This window comes from Phalangium opilio, unplaced genomic scaffold (assembly GCF_054372755.1).
Source record: "Phalangium opilio isolate 3A_F unplaced genomic scaffold, DU_Popi_V2 ptg000092l_1, whole genome shotgun sequence".
Lineage (NCBI taxonomy): Eukaryota > Metazoa > Arthropoda > Arachnida > Opiliones > Phalangiidae > Phalangium > Phalangium opilio.
The window spans coordinates 2,386,926-2,400,616 of NW_028324197.1; the positions used below are offsets into that span (position 1 = coordinate 2,386,926).

General features: G+C 35.7%; 47 non-coding genes across 47 annotated transcripts; all 47 read left to right on the forward strand.

Moving 5' to 3' along the window:
• Nucleotides 1–69: 69 nt before the first annotated feature.
• TRNAT-UGU (transfer RNA threonine (anticodon UGU)) lies at nucleotides 70–142 on the forward strand. The gene has a single exon. It is a non-coding gene; the product is annotated as a tRNA-Thr (tRNA).
• Nucleotides 143–256: 114 nt separating this feature from the next.
• TRNAT-AGU (transfer RNA threonine (anticodon AGU)) lies at nucleotides 257–329 on the forward strand. The gene has a single exon. It is a non-coding gene; the product is annotated as a tRNA-Thr (tRNA).
• Nucleotides 330–462: 133 nt separating this feature from the next.
• On the forward strand, nucleotides 463–535 carry TRNAT-UGU (transfer RNA threonine (anticodon UGU)). Its single transcript has one exon. It is a non-coding gene; the product is annotated as a tRNA-Thr (tRNA).
• Nucleotides 536–1,113: 578 nt separating this feature from the next.
• Nucleotides 1,114–1,186, forward strand: TRNAT-AGU (transfer RNA threonine (anticodon AGU)). Its single transcript has one exon. It is a non-coding gene; the product is annotated as a tRNA-Thr (tRNA).
• Nucleotides 1,187–1,319: 133 nt separating this feature from the next.
• TRNAT-AGU (transfer RNA threonine (anticodon AGU)) lies at nucleotides 1,320–1,392 on the forward strand. Its single transcript has one exon. It is a non-coding gene; the product is annotated as a tRNA-Thr (tRNA).
• Nucleotides 1,393–1,525: 133 nt separating this feature from the next.
• TRNAT-UGU (transfer RNA threonine (anticodon UGU)) lies at nucleotides 1,526–1,598 on the forward strand. The gene has a single exon. It is a non-coding gene; the product is annotated as a tRNA-Thr (tRNA).
• Nucleotides 1,599–1,712: 114 nt separating this feature from the next.
• TRNAT-AGU (transfer RNA threonine (anticodon AGU)) lies at nucleotides 1,713–1,785 on the forward strand. Its single transcript has one exon. It is a non-coding gene; the product is annotated as a tRNA-Thr (tRNA).
• Nucleotides 1,786–1,918: 133 nt separating this feature from the next.
• On the forward strand, nucleotides 1,919–1,991 carry TRNAT-UGU (transfer RNA threonine (anticodon UGU)). Its single transcript has one exon. It is a non-coding gene; the product is annotated as a tRNA-Thr (tRNA).
• Nucleotides 1,992–2,775: 784 nt separating this feature from the next.
• Nucleotides 2,776–2,848, forward strand: TRNAT-AGU (transfer RNA threonine (anticodon AGU)). Its single transcript has one exon. It is a non-coding gene; the product is annotated as a tRNA-Thr (tRNA).
• A 133-nt stretch (nucleotides 2,849–2,981) lies between these two features.
• TRNAT-UGU (transfer RNA threonine (anticodon UGU)) lies at nucleotides 2,982–3,054 on the forward strand. Its single transcript has one exon. It is a non-coding gene; the product is annotated as a tRNA-Thr (tRNA).
• A 166-nt stretch (nucleotides 3,055–3,220) lies between these two features.
• On the forward strand, nucleotides 3,221–3,293 carry TRNAT-AGU (transfer RNA threonine (anticodon AGU)). The gene has a single exon. It is a non-coding gene; the product is annotated as a tRNA-Thr (tRNA).
• A 133-nt stretch (nucleotides 3,294–3,426) lies between these two features.
• TRNAT-AGU (transfer RNA threonine (anticodon AGU)) lies at nucleotides 3,427–3,499 on the forward strand. The gene has a single exon. It is a non-coding gene; the product is annotated as a tRNA-Thr (tRNA).
• A 133-nt stretch (nucleotides 3,500–3,632) lies between these two features.
• On the forward strand, nucleotides 3,633–3,705 carry TRNAT-UGU (transfer RNA threonine (anticodon UGU)). The gene has a single exon. It is a non-coding gene; the product is annotated as a tRNA-Thr (tRNA).
• Nucleotides 3,706–3,871: 166 nt separating this feature from the next.
• TRNAT-AGU (transfer RNA threonine (anticodon AGU)) lies at nucleotides 3,872–3,944 on the forward strand. The gene has a single exon. It is a non-coding gene; the product is annotated as a tRNA-Thr (tRNA).
• A 133-nt stretch (nucleotides 3,945–4,077) lies between these two features.
• Nucleotides 4,078–4,150, forward strand: TRNAT-AGU (transfer RNA threonine (anticodon AGU)). The gene has a single exon. It is a non-coding gene; the product is annotated as a tRNA-Thr (tRNA).
• A 133-nt stretch (nucleotides 4,151–4,283) lies between these two features.
• TRNAT-UGU (transfer RNA threonine (anticodon UGU)) lies at nucleotides 4,284–4,356 on the forward strand. The gene has a single exon. It is a non-coding gene; the product is annotated as a tRNA-Thr (tRNA).
• Nucleotides 4,357–4,522: 166 nt separating this feature from the next.
• TRNAT-AGU (transfer RNA threonine (anticodon AGU)) lies at nucleotides 4,523–4,595 on the forward strand. The gene has a single exon. It is a non-coding gene; the product is annotated as a tRNA-Thr (tRNA).
• A 133-nt stretch (nucleotides 4,596–4,728) lies between these two features.
• TRNAT-AGU (transfer RNA threonine (anticodon AGU)) lies at nucleotides 4,729–4,801 on the forward strand. The gene has a single exon. It is a non-coding gene; the product is annotated as a tRNA-Thr (tRNA).
• Nucleotides 4,802–4,934: 133 nt separating this feature from the next.
• TRNAT-UGU (transfer RNA threonine (anticodon UGU)) lies at nucleotides 4,935–5,007 on the forward strand. The gene has a single exon. It is a non-coding gene; the product is annotated as a tRNA-Thr (tRNA).
• A 166-nt stretch (nucleotides 5,008–5,173) lies between these two features.
• Nucleotides 5,174–5,246, forward strand: TRNAT-AGU (transfer RNA threonine (anticodon AGU)). The gene has a single exon. It is a non-coding gene; the product is annotated as a tRNA-Thr (tRNA).
• Nucleotides 5,247–5,379: 133 nt separating this feature from the next.
• TRNAT-AGU (transfer RNA threonine (anticodon AGU)) lies at nucleotides 5,380–5,452 on the forward strand. The gene has a single exon. It is a non-coding gene; the product is annotated as a tRNA-Thr (tRNA).
• Nucleotides 5,453–6,236: 784 nt separating this feature from the next.
• TRNAT-AGU (transfer RNA threonine (anticodon AGU)) lies at nucleotides 6,237–6,309 on the forward strand. Its single transcript has one exon. It is a non-coding gene; the product is annotated as a tRNA-Thr (tRNA).
• Nucleotides 6,310–6,442: 133 nt separating this feature from the next.
• Nucleotides 6,443–6,515, forward strand: TRNAT-AGU (transfer RNA threonine (anticodon AGU)). Its single transcript has one exon. It is a non-coding gene; the product is annotated as a tRNA-Thr (tRNA).
• A 372-nt stretch (nucleotides 6,516–6,887) lies between these two features.
• On the forward strand, nucleotides 6,888–6,960 carry TRNAT-AGU (transfer RNA threonine (anticodon AGU)). The gene has a single exon. It is a non-coding gene; the product is annotated as a tRNA-Thr (tRNA).
• Nucleotides 6,961–7,332: 372 nt separating this feature from the next.
• On the forward strand, nucleotides 7,333–7,405 carry TRNAT-AGU (transfer RNA threonine (anticodon AGU)). The gene has a single exon. It is a non-coding gene; the product is annotated as a tRNA-Thr (tRNA).
• A 133-nt stretch (nucleotides 7,406–7,538) lies between these two features.
• Nucleotides 7,539–7,611, forward strand: TRNAT-AGU (transfer RNA threonine (anticodon AGU)). The gene has a single exon. It is a non-coding gene; the product is annotated as a tRNA-Thr (tRNA).
• A 133-nt stretch (nucleotides 7,612–7,744) lies between these two features.
• TRNAT-UGU (transfer RNA threonine (anticodon UGU)) lies at nucleotides 7,745–7,817 on the forward strand. The gene has a single exon. It is a non-coding gene; the product is annotated as a tRNA-Thr (tRNA).
• Nucleotides 7,818–7,983: 166 nt separating this feature from the next.
• TRNAT-AGU (transfer RNA threonine (anticodon AGU)) lies at nucleotides 7,984–8,056 on the forward strand. The gene has a single exon. It is a non-coding gene; the product is annotated as a tRNA-Thr (tRNA).
• A 133-nt stretch (nucleotides 8,057–8,189) lies between these two features.
• Nucleotides 8,190–8,262, forward strand: TRNAT-AGU (transfer RNA threonine (anticodon AGU)). Its single transcript has one exon. It is a non-coding gene; the product is annotated as a tRNA-Thr (tRNA).
• A 133-nt stretch (nucleotides 8,263–8,395) lies between these two features.
• TRNAT-UGU (transfer RNA threonine (anticodon UGU)) lies at nucleotides 8,396–8,468 on the forward strand. Its single transcript has one exon. It is a non-coding gene; the product is annotated as a tRNA-Thr (tRNA).
• A 166-nt stretch (nucleotides 8,469–8,634) lies between these two features.
• TRNAT-AGU (transfer RNA threonine (anticodon AGU)) lies at nucleotides 8,635–8,707 on the forward strand. The gene has a single exon. It is a non-coding gene; the product is annotated as a tRNA-Thr (tRNA).
• Nucleotides 8,708–8,840: 133 nt separating this feature from the next.
• On the forward strand, nucleotides 8,841–8,913 carry TRNAT-AGU (transfer RNA threonine (anticodon AGU)). Its single transcript has one exon. It is a non-coding gene; the product is annotated as a tRNA-Thr (tRNA).
• A 133-nt stretch (nucleotides 8,914–9,046) lies between these two features.
• On the forward strand, nucleotides 9,047–9,119 carry TRNAT-UGU (transfer RNA threonine (anticodon UGU)). Its single transcript has one exon. It is a non-coding gene; the product is annotated as a tRNA-Thr (tRNA).
• A 166-nt stretch (nucleotides 9,120–9,285) lies between these two features.
• TRNAT-AGU (transfer RNA threonine (anticodon AGU)) lies at nucleotides 9,286–9,358 on the forward strand. The gene has a single exon. It is a non-coding gene; the product is annotated as a tRNA-Thr (tRNA).
• A 133-nt stretch (nucleotides 9,359–9,491) lies between these two features.
• TRNAT-AGU (transfer RNA threonine (anticodon AGU)) lies at nucleotides 9,492–9,564 on the forward strand. Its single transcript has one exon. It is a non-coding gene; the product is annotated as a tRNA-Thr (tRNA).
• A 784-nt stretch (nucleotides 9,565–10,348) lies between these two features.
• On the forward strand, nucleotides 10,349–10,421 carry TRNAT-AGU (transfer RNA threonine (anticodon AGU)). Its single transcript has one exon. It is a non-coding gene; the product is annotated as a tRNA-Thr (tRNA).
• Nucleotides 10,422–10,554: 133 nt separating this feature from the next.
• TRNAT-AGU (transfer RNA threonine (anticodon AGU)) lies at nucleotides 10,555–10,627 on the forward strand. The gene has a single exon. It is a non-coding gene; the product is annotated as a tRNA-Thr (tRNA).
• A 372-nt stretch (nucleotides 10,628–10,999) lies between these two features.
• Nucleotides 11,000–11,072, forward strand: TRNAT-AGU (transfer RNA threonine (anticodon AGU)). The gene has a single exon. It is a non-coding gene; the product is annotated as a tRNA-Thr (tRNA).
• Nucleotides 11,073–11,205: 133 nt separating this feature from the next.
• Nucleotides 11,206–11,278, forward strand: TRNAT-UGU (transfer RNA threonine (anticodon UGU)). Its single transcript has one exon. It is a non-coding gene; the product is annotated as a tRNA-Thr (tRNA).
• A 166-nt stretch (nucleotides 11,279–11,444) lies between these two features.
• TRNAT-AGU (transfer RNA threonine (anticodon AGU)) lies at nucleotides 11,445–11,517 on the forward strand. Its single transcript has one exon. It is a non-coding gene; the product is annotated as a tRNA-Thr (tRNA).
• Nucleotides 11,518–11,650: 133 nt separating this feature from the next.
• Nucleotides 11,651–11,723, forward strand: TRNAT-AGU (transfer RNA threonine (anticodon AGU)). The gene has a single exon. It is a non-coding gene; the product is annotated as a tRNA-Thr (tRNA).
• Nucleotides 11,724–11,856: 133 nt separating this feature from the next.
• On the forward strand, nucleotides 11,857–11,929 carry TRNAT-UGU (transfer RNA threonine (anticodon UGU)). Its single transcript has one exon. It is a non-coding gene; the product is annotated as a tRNA-Thr (tRNA).
• Nucleotides 11,930–12,507: 578 nt separating this feature from the next.
• On the forward strand, nucleotides 12,508–12,580 carry TRNAT-AGU (transfer RNA threonine (anticodon AGU)). Its single transcript has one exon. It is a non-coding gene; the product is annotated as a tRNA-Thr (tRNA).
• Nucleotides 12,581–12,713: 133 nt separating this feature from the next.
• TRNAT-AGU (transfer RNA threonine (anticodon AGU)) lies at nucleotides 12,714–12,786 on the forward strand. Its single transcript has one exon. It is a non-coding gene; the product is annotated as a tRNA-Thr (tRNA).
• A 372-nt stretch (nucleotides 12,787–13,158) lies between these two features.
• Nucleotides 13,159–13,231, forward strand: TRNAT-AGU (transfer RNA threonine (anticodon AGU)). Its single transcript has one exon. It is a non-coding gene; the product is annotated as a tRNA-Thr (tRNA).
• A 133-nt stretch (nucleotides 13,232–13,364) lies between these two features.
• TRNAT-AGU (transfer RNA threonine (anticodon AGU)) lies at nucleotides 13,365–13,437 on the forward strand. Its single transcript has one exon. It is a non-coding gene; the product is annotated as a tRNA-Thr (tRNA).
• A 133-nt stretch (nucleotides 13,438–13,570) lies between these two features.
• On the forward strand, nucleotides 13,571–13,643 carry TRNAT-UGU (transfer RNA threonine (anticodon UGU)). Its single transcript has one exon. It is a non-coding gene; the product is annotated as a tRNA-Thr (tRNA).
• The last annotated feature ends 48 nt before the right edge of the window (nucleotides 13,644–13,691 follow it).

Consider the following 13,691-nt stretch of genomic DNA (forward strand, 5'->3'; position numbering starts at 1 on the left):
CAAAAGTTTCGATGAGATAATTTAGTTAATTTACTGAAATATTCTGCATTCATATCGCTTCAAAGCAACGGCTCCGTGGCTTAGTGATTAAAGCGCCTGTCTTGTAAACAGGAGATCATGAGTTCGATTCTCGTCGGAGCCTCGCTGTTTAGTTACTTGAACTAGACTTCGTAGCTATATAATTTTGAAAAATTAAAATAATAGGGCAAAAGTTCCGATGAGATAATTTAGTTAAATTACTGGAATATTCAGCAAGGGCTCCGTGGCTTAGTGGTTAAAGCGCCTGTCTAGTAAACAGGAGATCATGAGTTCGATTCTCGTCGGAGCCTCGCTGTTATGTTACTTGAACTAGATTTCGTAGCTATATAATTTTGAAAAATTAAAATAACAGGGCAAAAGTTTCGATGAGATAATTTAGTTAATTTACTGAAATATTCTGCATTCATATCGCTTCAATGCAAGGGCTCTGTGGCTTAGTGGTTAAAGCGCCTGTCTTGTAAACAGGAGATCATGAGTTCGATTTTCGTCGGAGCCTCGCTGTTATATTACTTGAACTAGGTTTCGTAGCTATTAAATTTTGAAAAATTAAAATAATAGGGCAAAAGTTCCGATGAGATAATTTAGTTAAATTAATGGAATATTCAGCATTCATGTCGCTTCAAAGCAAGGGTTCCGTGGCTTAGTGGTTAAAGCGCCTGTCTAGTAAACAGGAGATCATGAGTTCTATTCTCGTCGGAGCCTCGCTGTTATGTTACTTGAACTAGATTTCGTAGCTATATAATATTGAAAAATTAAAATAATAGGGCAAAAGTTTCGATGAGATAATTTAGTTAATTTACTGAAATATTCTGCATTCATATCGCTTCAAAGCAAGGGTTCCGAGGCTTAGTGATTAAAGCGCCTGTCTTGTAAACAGGAGGTCATGAGTTCGATTCTCGTCGGAGCCTCGCTGTTATATTACTTGAACTAGACTTCGTAGCTATTAAATTTTGAAAAATTGAAAATAATTGTTGATTTAGATATGCATATATGCAGACAATAGTGTAAAAGTTCCGATGAGATAATTTAGTTAATTTACTGAAATATTCAGAATTCATATCACTTCAAAGCAAGGGCTCCGTGGCTTAGTGGTTTAAGCGCCTGTCTAGTAAACAGGAGATCATGAGTTCGATTCTCGTCGGAGCCTCGCTGTTAAGTTACTTGAACTAGACTTCGTAGCTATATAATTTTGAAAAATTAAAATAATAGGGCAAAAGTTCCGATGAGATAATTTGGTTAAATTACTGGAATATTCAGCATTCATGTCGCTTCAAAGCAAGGGCTCCGTGGCTTAGTGGTTAAAGCGCCTGTCTAGTAAACAGGAGATCATGAGTTTGATTCTCGTCGGAGCCTCGCTGTTATGTTACTTGAACTAGATTTCGTAGCTATATAATATTGAAAAATTAAAATAATAGGGCAAAAGTTTCGATGAGATAATTTAGTTAATTTACTGAAATATTCTGCATTCATATCGCTTCAAAGCAACGGCTCCGTGGCTTAGTGATTAAAGCGCCTGTCTTGTAAACAGGAGATCATGAGTTCGATTCTCGTCGGAGCCTCGCTGTTTAGTTACTTGAACTAGACTTCGTAGCTATATAATTTTGAAAAATTAAAATAATAGGGCAAAAGTTCCGATGAGATAATTTAGTTAAATTACTGGAATATTCAGCAAGGGCTCCGTGGCTTAGTGGTTAAAGCGCCTGTCTAGTAAACAGGAGATCATGAGTTCGATTCTCGTCGGAGCCTCGCTGTTATGTTACTTGAACTAGATTTCGTAGCTATATAATTTTGAAAAATTAAAATAACAGGGCAAAAGTTTCGATGAGATAATTTAGTTAATTTACTGAAATATTCTGCATTCATATCGCTTCAATGCAAGGGCTCTGTGGCTTAGTGGTTAAAGCGCCTGTCTTGTAAACAGGAGATCATGAGTTCGATTTTCGTCGGAGCCTCGCTGTTATATTACTTGAACTAGGTTTCGTAGCTATTAAATTTTGAAAAATTAAAATAATAGGGCAAAAGTTCCGATGAGATAATTTAGTTAAATTAATGGAATATTCAGCATTCATGTCGCTTCAAAGCAAGGGTTCCGTGGCTTAGTGGTTAAAGCGCCTGTCTAGTAAACAGGAGATCATGAGTTCTATTCTCGTCGGAGCCTCGCTGTTATGTTACTTGAACTAGATTTCGTAGCTATATAATATTGAAAAATTAAAATAATAGGGCAAAAGTTTCGATGAGATAATTTAGTTAATTTACTGAAATATTCTGCATTCATATCGCTTCAAAGCAAGGGTTCCGAGGCTTAGTGATTAAAGCGCCTGTCTTGTAAACAGGAGGTCATGAGTTCGATTCTCGTCGGAGCCTCGCTGTTATATTACTTGAACTAGATTTCGTAGCTATTAAATTTTGAAAAATTGAAAATAATTGTTGATTTAGATATGCATATATGCAGACAATAGTGTAAAAGTTCCGATGAGATAATTTAGTTAATTTACTGAAATATTCAGAATTCATATCACTTCAAAGCAAGGGCTCCGTGGCTTAGTGGTTTAAGCGCCTGTCTAGTAAACAGGAGATCATGAGTTTGATTCTCGTCGGAGCCTCGCTGTTATGTTACTTGAACAAGATTTCGTAGCTATATAATTTTGAAAAATTAAAATAATAGGGCAGAAGTTCCGATGAGATATTTTAGTTAAATTACTGGAATATTCAGCATTCATGTCGCTTCAAAGCAAGGGCTCCGTGGCTTAGTGGTTAAAGCGCCTGTCTAGTAAACAGGAGATCATGAGTTCGATTCTCGTCGGAGCCTCGCTGTTATGTTACTTGAACTAGATTTCGTAGCTATATAATATTGAAAAATTAAAATAATAGGGCAAAAGTTTCGATGAGATAATTTAGTTTATTTACTGAAATATTCTGCATTCATATCGCTTCAAAGCAACGGCTCCGTGGATTAGTGATTAAAGCGCCTGTCTTGTAAACAGGAGGTCATGAGTTCGATTCTCGTCGGAGCCTCGCTGTTATATTACTTGAACTATATTTCGTAGCTATTAAATTTTGAAAAATTGAAAATAATTGTTGATTTAGATTTGCATATATGCAAACAATAGTGTAAAAGTTCCGATGAGATAATTTAGTTAATTTACTGAAATATTCAGAATTCATATCACTTCAAAGCAAGGGCTCCGTGGCTTAGTGGTTTAAGCGCCTGTCTAGTAAACAGGAGATCATGAGTTCGATTCTCGTCGGAGCCTCGCTGTTAAGTTACTTGAACTAGACTTCGTAGCTATATAATTTTGAAAAATTAAAATAATAGGGCAAAAGTTCCGATGAGATAATTTAGTTAAATTACTGGAATATTCAGAATTCATGTCGCTTCAAAGCAAGGGCTCCGTGGCTTAGTGGTTAAAGCGCCTGTCTAGTAAACAGGAGATCATGAGTTCGATTCTCGTCGGAGCCTCGCTGTTATGTTACTTGAACTAGATTTCGTAGCTATATAATATTGAAAAATTAAAATAATAGGGCAAAAGTTTCGATGAGATAATTTAGTTTATTTACTGAAATATTCTGCATTCATATCGCTTCAAAGCAACGGCTCCGTGGCTTAGTGATTAAAGCGCCTGTCTTGTAAACAGGAGGTCATGAGTTCGATTCTCGTCGGAGCCTCGCTGTTATATTACTTGAACTATATTTCGTAGCTATTAAATTTTGAAAAATTGAAAATAATTGTTGATTTAGATTTGCATATATGCAAACAATAGTGTAAAAGTTCCGATGAGATAATTTAGTTAATTTACTGAAATATTCAGAATTCATATCACTTCAAAGCAAGGGCTCCGTGGCTTAGTGGTTTAAGCGCCTGTCTAGTAAACAGGAGATCATGAGTTCGATTCTCGTCGGAGCCTCGCTGTTAAGTTACTTGAACTAGACTTCGTAGCTATATAATTTTGAAAAATTAAAATAATAGGGCAAAAGTTCCGATGAGATAATTTGGTTAAATTACTGGAATATTCAGCATTCATGTCGCTTCAAAGCAAGGGCTCCGTGGCTTAGTGGTTAAAGCGCCTGTCTAGTAAACAGGAGATCATGAGTTCGATTCTCGTCGGAGCCTCGCTGTTATGTTACTTGAACAAGATTTCGTAGCTATATAATATTGAAAAATTAAAATAATAGGGCAAAAGTTTCGATGAGATAATTTAGTTAATTTACTGAAATATTCTGCATTCAAATCGCTTCAAAGCAACAGCTCCATGGCTTAGTGATTAAAGCGCCTGTCTTGTAAACAGGAGGTCATGAGTTCGATTCTCGTCGGAGCCTCGCTGTTATATTACTTGAACTAGATTTCGTAGCTATTAAATTTTGAAAAATTGAAAATAATTGTTGATTTAGATTTGCATATATGCAAACAATAGTGTAAAAGTTCCGATGAGATAATTTATTTAATTTACTGAAATATTCAGAATTCATATCACTTCAAAGCAAGGGCTCCGTGGCTTAGTGGTTTAAGCGCCTGTCTAGTAAACAGGAGATCATGAGTTCGATTCTCGTCGGAGCCTCGCTGTTAAGTTACTTGAACTAGACTTCGTAGCTATATAATTTTGAAAAATTAAAATAATAGGGCAAAAGTTCCGATGAGATAATTTAGTTAAATTACTGGAATATTCAGAATTCATGTCGCTTCAAAGCAAGGGCTCCGTGGCTTAGTGGTTAAAGCGCCTGTCTAGTAAACAGGAGATCATGAGTTCGATTCTCGTCGGAGCCTCGCTGTTATGTTACTTGAACTAGATTTCGTAGCTATATAATATTGAAAAATTAAAATAATAGGGCAAAAGTTTCGATGAGATAATTTAGTTTATTTACTGAAATATTCTGCATTCATATCGCTTCAAAGCAACGGCTCCGTGGCTTAGTGATTAAAGCGCCTGTCTTGTAAACAGGAGGTCATGAGTTCGATTCTCGTCGGAGCCTCGCTGTTATATTACTTGAACTATATTTCGTAGCTATTAAATTTTGAAAAATTGAAAATAATTGTTGATTTAGATTTGCATATATGCAAACAATAGTGTAAAAGTTCCGATGAGATAATTTAGTTAATTTACTGAAATATTCAGAATTCATATCACTTCAAAGCAAGGGCTCCGTGGCTTAGTGGTTTAAGCGCCTGTCTAGTAAACAGGAGATCATGAGTTCGATTCTCGTCGGAGCCTCGCTGTTAAGTTACTTGAACTAGACTTCGTAGCTATATAATTTTGAAAAATTAAAATAATAGGGCAAAAGTTCCGATGAGATAATTTGGTTAAATTACTGGAATATTCAGCATTCATGTCGCTTCAAAGCAAGGGCTCCGTGGCTTAGTGGTTAAAGCGCCTGTCTAGTAAACAGGAGATCATGAGTTCGATTCTCGTCGGAGCCTCGCTGTTATGTTACTTGAACAAGATTTCGTAGCTATATAATATTGAAAAATTAAAATAATAGGGCAAAAGTTTCGATGAGATAATTTAGTTAATTTACTGAAATATTCTGCATTCAAATCGCTTCAAAGCAACAGCTCCATGGCTTAGTGATTAAAGCGCCTGTCTTGTAAACAGGAGATCATGAGTTCGATTTTCGTCGGAGCCTCGCTGTTATATTACTTGAACAAGGTTTCGTAGCTATTAAATTTTGAAAAATTAAAATAATAGAGCAAAAGTTCCGATGAGATACTTTAGTTAAATTAATGGAATATTCAGCATTCATGTCGCTTGAAAGCAAGGGTTCCGTGGCTTAGTGGTTAAAGCGCCTGTCTAGTAAACAGGAGATCATGAGTTCTATTCTCGTCGGAGCCTCGCTGTTATGTTACTTGAACTAGATTTCGTAGCTATATAATATTGAAAAATTAAAATAATAGGGCAAAAGTTCCGATGAGATAATTTAGTTAATTTACTGAAATATTCTGCATTCATATCGCTTTAAAGCAAGGGTTCCGAGGCTTAGTGATTAAAGCGCCTGTCTTGTAAACAGGAGGTCATGAGTTCGATTCTCGTCGGAGCCTCGCTGTTATATTACTTGAACTATATTTCGTAGCTATTAAATTTTGAAAAATTGAAAATAATTGTTGATTTAGATTTGCATATATGCAAACAATAGTGTAAAAGTTCCGATGAGATAATTTAGTTAATTTACTGAAATATTCAGAATTCATATCACTTCAAAGCAAGGGCTCCGTGGCTTAGTGGTTTAAGCGCCTGTCTAGTAAACAGGAGATCATGAGTTCGATTCTCGTCGGAGCCTCGCTGTTAAGTTACTTGAACTAGACTTCGTAGCTATATAATTTTGAAAAATTAAAATAATAGGGCAAAAGTTCCGATGAGATAATTTGGTTAAATTACTGGAATATTCAGCATTCATGTCGCTTCAAAGCAAGGGCTCCGTGGCTTAGTGGTTAAAGCGCCTGTCTAGTAAACAGGAGATCATGAGTTCGATTCTCGTCGGAGCCTCGCTGTTATGTTACTTGAACAAGATTTCGTAGCTATATAATATTGAAAAATTAAAATAATAGGGCAAAAGTTTCGATGAGATAATTTAGTTAATTTACTGAAATATTCTGCATTCAAATCGCTTCAAAGCAACAGCTCCATGGCTTAGTGATTAAAGCGCCTGTCTTGTAAACAGGAGGTCATGAGTTCGATTCTCGTCGTAGCCTCGCTGTTATATTACTTGAACTAGATTTCGTAGCTATTAAATTTTGAAAAATTGAAAATAATTGTTGATTTAGATTTGCATATATGCAAACAATAGTGTAAAAGTTCCGATGAGATAATTTAGTTAATTTACTGAAATATTCAGAATTCATATCACTTCAAAGCAAGGGCTCCGTGGCTTAGTGGTTTAAGCGCCTGTCTAGTAAACAGGAGATCATGAGTTCGATTCTCGTCGGAGCCTCGCTGTTATGTTACTTGAACTAGATTTCGTAGCTATATAATATTGAAAAATTAAAATAATAGGGCAAAAGTTTCGATGAGATAATTTAGTTAATTTACTGAAATATTCTGCATTCATATCGCTTCAAAGCAAGGGTTCCGAGGCTTAGTGATTAAAGCGCCTGTCTTGTAAACAGGAGGTCATGAGTTCGATTCTCGTCGGAGCCTCGCTGTTATATTACTTGAACTATATTTCGTAGCTATTAAATTTTGAAAAATTGAAAATAATTGTTGATTTAGATTTGCATATATGCAAACAATAGTGTAAAAGTTCCGATGAGATAATTTAGTTAATTTACTGAAATATTCAGAATTCATATCACTTCAAAGCAAGGGCTCCGTGGCTTAGTGGTTTAAGCGCCTGTCTAGTAAACAGGAGATCATGAGTTCGATTCTCGTCGGAGCCTCGCTGTTAAGTTACTTGAACTAGACTTCGTAGCTATATAATTTTGAAAAATTAAAATAATAGGGCAAAAGTTCCGATGAGATAATTTGGTTAAATTACTGGAATATTCAGCATTCATGTCGCTTCAAAGCAAGGGCTCCGTGGCTTAGTGGTTAAAGCGCCTGTCTAGTAAACAGGAGATCATGAGTTCGATTCTCGTCGGAGCCTCGCTGTTATGTTACTTGAACAAGATTTCGTAGCTATATAATATTGAAAAATTAAAATAATAGGGCAAAAGTTTCGATGAGATAATTTAGTTAATTTACTGAAATATTCTGCATTCAAATCGCTTCAAAGCAACAGCTCCATGGCTTAGTGATTAAAGCGCCTGTCTTGTAAACAGGAGGTCATGAGTTCGATTCTCGTCGGAGCCTCGCTGTTATATTACTTGAACTAGATTTCGTAGCTATTAAATTTTGAAAAATTGAAAATAATTGTTGATTTAGATTTGCATATATGCAAACAATAGTGTAAAAGTTCCGATGAGATAATTTATTTAATTTACTGAAATATTCAGAATTCATATCACTTCAAAGCAAGGGCTCCGTGGCTTAGTGGTTTAAGCGCCTGTCTAGTAAACAGGAGATCATGAGTTCGATTCTCGTCGGAGCCTCGCTGTTAAGTTACTTGAACTAGACTTCGTAGCTATATAATTTTGAAAAATTAAAATAATAGGGCAAAAGTTCCGATGAGATAATTTAGTTAAATTACTGGAATATTCAGAATTCATGTCGCTTCAAAGCAAGGGCTCCGTGGCTTAGTGGTTAAAGCGCCTGTCTAGTAAACAGGAGATCATGAGTTCGATTCTCGTCGGAGCCTCGCTGTTATGTTACTTGAACTAGATTTCGTAGCTATATAATATTGAAAAATTAAAATAATAGGGCAAAAGTTTCGATGAGATAATTTAGTTTATTTACTGAAATATTCTGCATTCATATCGCTTCAAAGCAACGGCTCCGTGGCTTAGTGATTAAAGCGCCTGTCTTGTAAACAGGAGGTCATGAGTTCGATTCTCGTCGGAGCCTCGCTGTTATATTACTTGAACTATATTTCGTAGCTATTAAATTTTGAAAAATTGAAAATAATTGTTGATTTAGATTTGCATATATGCAAACAATAGTGTAAAAGTTCCGATGAGATAATTTAGTTAATTTACTGAAATATTCAGAATTCATATCACTTCAAAGCAAGGGCTCCGTGGCTTAGTGGTTTAAGCGCCTGTCTAGTAAACAGGAGATCATGAGTTCGATTCTCGTCGGAGCCTCGCTGTTAAGTTACTTGAACTAGACTTCGTAGCTATATAATTTTGAAAAATTAAAATAATAGGGCAAAAGTTCCGATGAGATAATTTGGTTAAATTACTGGAATATTCAGCATTCATGTCGCTTCAAAGCAAGGGCTCCGTGGCTTAGTGGTTAAAGCGCCTGTCTAGTAAACAGGAGATCATGAGTTCGATTCTCGTCGGAGCCTCGCTGTTATGTTACTTGAACAAGATTTCGTAGCTATATAATATTGAAAAATTAAAATAATAGGGCAAAAGTTTCGATGAGATAATTTAGTTAATTTACTGAAATATTCTGCATTCAAATCGCTTCAAAGCAACAGCTCCATGGCTTAGTGATTAAAGCGCCTGTCTTGTAAACAGGAGGTCATGAGTTCGATTCTCGTCGGAGCCTCGCTGTTATATTACTTGAACTAGATTTCGTAGCTATTAAATTTTGAAAAATTGAAAATAATTGTTGATTTAGATTTGCATATATGCAAACAATAGTGTAAAAGTTCCGATGAGATAATTTATTTAATTTACTGAAATATTCAGAATTCATATCACTTCAAAGCAAGGGCTCCGTGGCTTAGTGGTTTAAGCGCCTGTCTAGTAAACAGGAGATCATGAGTTCGATTCTCGTCGGAGCCTCGCTGTTAAGTTACTTGAACTAGACTTCGTAGCTATATAATTTTGAAAAATTAAAATAATAGGGCAAAAGTTCCGATGAGATAATTTAGTTAAATTACTGGAATATTCAGAATTCATGTCGCTTCAAAGCAAGGGCTCCGTGGCTTAGTGGTTAAAGCGCCTGTCTAGTAAACAGGAGATCATGAGTTCGATTCTCGTCGGAGCCTCGCTGTTATGTTACTTGAACTAGATTTCGTAGCTATATAATTTTGAAAAATTAAAATAATAGGGCAAAAGTTTCGATGAGATAATTTAGTTAATTTACTGAAATATTCTGCATTCATATCGCTTCAATGCAAGGGCTCTGTGGCTTAGTGGTTAAAGCGCCTGTCTTTTAAACAGGAGATCATGAGTTCGATTTTCGTCGGAGCCTCGCTGTTATATTACTTGAACAAGGTTTCGTAGCTATTAAATTTTGAAAAATTAAAATAATAGAGCAAAAGTTCCGATGAGATACTTTAGTTAAATTAATGGAATATTCAGCATTCATGTCGCTTGAAAGCAAGGGTTCCGTGGCTTAGTGGTTAAAGCGCCTGTCTAGTAAACAGGAGATCATGAGTTCTATTCTCGTCGGAGCCTCGCTGTTATGTTACTTGAACTAGATTTCGTAGCTATATAATATTGAAAAATTAAAATAATAGGGCAAAAGTTCCGATGAGATAATTTAGTTAATTTACTGAAATATTCTGCATTCATATCGCTTTAAAGCAAGGGTTCCGAGGCTTAGTGATTAAAGCGCCTGTCTTGTAAACAGGAGGTCATGAGTTCGATTCTCGTCGGAGCCTCGCTGTTATATTACTTGAACTATATTTCGTAGCTATTAAATTTTGAAAAATTGAAAATAATTGTTGATTTAGATTTGCATATATGCAAACAATAGTGTAAAAGTTCCGATGAGATAATTTAGTTAATTTACTGAAATATTCAGAATTCATATCACTTCAAAGCAAGGGCTCCGTGGCTAAGTGGTTTAAGCGCCTGTCTAGTAAACAGGAGATCATGAGTTCGATTCTCGTCGGAGCCTCGCTGTTAAGTTACTTGAACTAGACTTCGTAGCTATATAATTTTGAAAAATTAAAATAATAGGGCAAAAGTTCCGATGAGATAATTTGGTTAAATTACTGGAATATTCAGCATTCATGTCGCTTCAAAGCAAGGGCTCCGTGGCTTAGTGGTTAAAGCGCCTGTCTAGTAAACAGGAGATCATGAGTTCGATTCTCGTCGGAGCCTCGCTGTTATGTTACTTGAACAAGATTTCGTAGCTATATAATATTGAAAAATTAAAATAATAGGGCAAAAGTTTCGATGAGATAATTTAGTTAATTTACTGAAATATTCTGCATTCAAATCGCTTCAAAGCAACAGCTCCATGGCTTAGTGATTAAAGCGCCTGTCTTGTAAACAGGAGGTCATGAGTTCGATTCTCGTCGTAGCCTCGCTGTTATATTACTTGAACTAGATTTCGTAGCTATTAAATTTTGAAAAATTGAAAATAATTGTTGATTTAGATTTGCATATATGCAAACAATAGTGTAAAAGTTCCGATGAGATAATTTAGTTAATTTACTGAAATATTCAGAATTCATATCACTTCAAAGCAAGGGCTCCGTGGCTTAGTGGTTTAAGCGCCTGTCTAGTAAACAGGAGATCATGAGTTCGATTCTCGTCGGAGCCTCGCTGTTATGTTACTTGAACTAGATTTCGTAGCTATATAATATTGAAAAATTAAAATAATAGGGCAAAAGTTTCGATGAGATAATTTAGTTAATTTACTGAAATATTCTGCATTCAAATCGCTTCAAAGCAACAGCTCCATGGCTTAGTGATTAAAGCGCCTGTCTTGTAAACAGGAGGTCATGAGTTCGATTCTCGTCGGAGCCTCGCTGTTATATTACTTGAACTAGATTTCGTAGCTATTAAATTTTGAAAAATTGAAAATAATTGTTGATTTAGATTTGCATATATGCAAACAATAGTGTAAAAGTTCCGATGAGATAATTTATTTAATTTACTGAAATATTCAGAATTCATATCACTTCAAAGCAAGGGCTCCGTGGCTTAGTGGTTTAAGCGCCTGTCTAGTAAACAGGAGATCATGAGTTCGATTCTCGTCGGAGCCTCGCTGTTATGTTACTTGAACTAGACTTCGTAGCTATATAATTTTGAAAAATTAAAATAATAGGGCAAAAGTTCCGATGAGATAATTTAGTTAAATTACTGGAATATTCAGAATTCATGTCGCTTCAAAGCAAGGGCTCCGTGGCTTAGTGGTTAAAGCGCCTGTCTAGTAAACAGGAGATCATGAGTTCGATTCTCGTCGGAGCCTCGCTGTTATGTTACTTGAACTAGATTTCGTAGCTATATAATTTTGAAAAATTAAAATAATAGGGCAAAAGTTTCGATGAGATAATTTAGTTAATTTACTGAAATATTCTGCATTCATATCGCTTCAATGCAAGGGCTCTGTGGCTTAGTGGTTAAAGCGCCTGTCTTGTAAACAGGAGATCATGAGTTCGATTTTCGTCGGAGCCTCGCTGTTATATTACTTGAACAATGTTTCGTAGCTATTAAATTTTGAAAAATTAAAATAATAGAGCAAAAGTTCCGATGAGATAATTTAGTTAAATTAATGGAATATTCAGCATTCATGTCGCTTGAAAGCAAGGGTTCCGTGGCTTAGTGGTTAAAGCGCCTGTCTAGTAAACAGGAGATCATGAGTTCTATTCTCATCGGAGCCTCGCTGTTATGTTACTTGAACTAGATTTCGTAGCTATATAATATTGAAAAATTAAAATAATAGGGCAAAAGTTCCGATGAGATAATTTAGTTAATTTACTGAAATATTCTGCATTCATATCGCTTCAAAGCAAGGGTTCCGAGGCTTAGTGATAAAAGCGCCTGTCTTGTAAAGAGGAGGTCATGAGTTCGATTCTCGTCGGAGCCTCGCTGTTATATTACTTGAACTATATTTCGTAGCTATTAAATTTTGAAAAATTGAAAATAATTGTTGATTTAGATTTGCATATATGCAAACAATAGTGTAAAAGTTCCGATGAGATAATTTAGTTAATTTACTGAAATATTCAGAATTCATATCACTTCAAAGCAAGGGCTCCGTGGCTTAGTGGTTTAAGCGCCTGTCTAGTAAACAGGAGATCATGAGTTCGATTCTCGTCGGAGCCTCGCTGTTAAGTTACTTGAACTAGACTTCGTAGCTATATAATTTTGAAAAATTAAAATAATAGGGCAAAAGTTCCGATGAGATAATTTGGTTAAATTACTGGAATATTCAGCATTCATGTCGCTTCAAAGCAAGGGCTCCGTGGCTTAGTGGTTAAAGCGCCTGTCTAGTAAACAGGAGATCATGAGTTCGATTCTCGTCGGAGCCTCGCTGTTATGTTACTTGAACAAGATTTCGTAGCTATATAATATTGAAAAATTAAAATAATAGGGCAAAAGTTTCGATGAGATAATTTAGTTAATTTACTGAAATATTCTGCATTCAAATCGCTTCAAAGCAACAGCTCCATGGCTTAGTGATTAAAGCGCCTGTCTTGTAAACAGGAGGTCATGAGTTCGATTCTCGTCGTAGCCTCGCTGTTATATTACTTGAACTAGATTTCGTAGCTATTAAATTTTGAAAAATTGAAAATAATTGTTGATTTAGATTTGCATATATGCAAACAATAGTGTAAAAGTTCCGATGAGATAATTTAGTTAATTTACTGAAATATTCAGAATTCATATCACTTCAAAGCAAGGGCTCCGTGGCTTAGTGGTTTAAGCGCCTGTCTAGTAAACAGGAGATCATGAGTTCGATTCTCGTCGGAGCCTCGCTGTTAAGTTACTTGAACTAGACTTCGTAGCTATATAATTTTGAAAAATTAAAATAATAGGGCAAAAGTTCCGATGAGATAATTTAGTTAAATTACTGGAATATTCAGAATTCATGTCGCTTCAAAGCAAGGGCTCCGTGGCTTAGTGGTTAAAGCGCCTGTCTAGTAAACAGGAGATCATGAGTTCGATTCTCGTCGGAGCCTCGCTGTTATGTTACTTGAACTAGATTTCGTAGCTATATAATTTTGAAAAATTAAAATAATAGGGCAAAAGTTTCGATGAGATAATTTAGTTAATTTACTGAAATATTCTGCATTCATATCGCTTCAATGCAAGGGCTCTGTGGCTTAGTGGTTAAAGCGCCTGTCTTGTAAACAGGAGATCATGAGTTCGATTTTCGTCGGAGCCTCGCTGTTATATTACTTGAACAAGGTTTCGTAGCTATTAAATTTTGAAA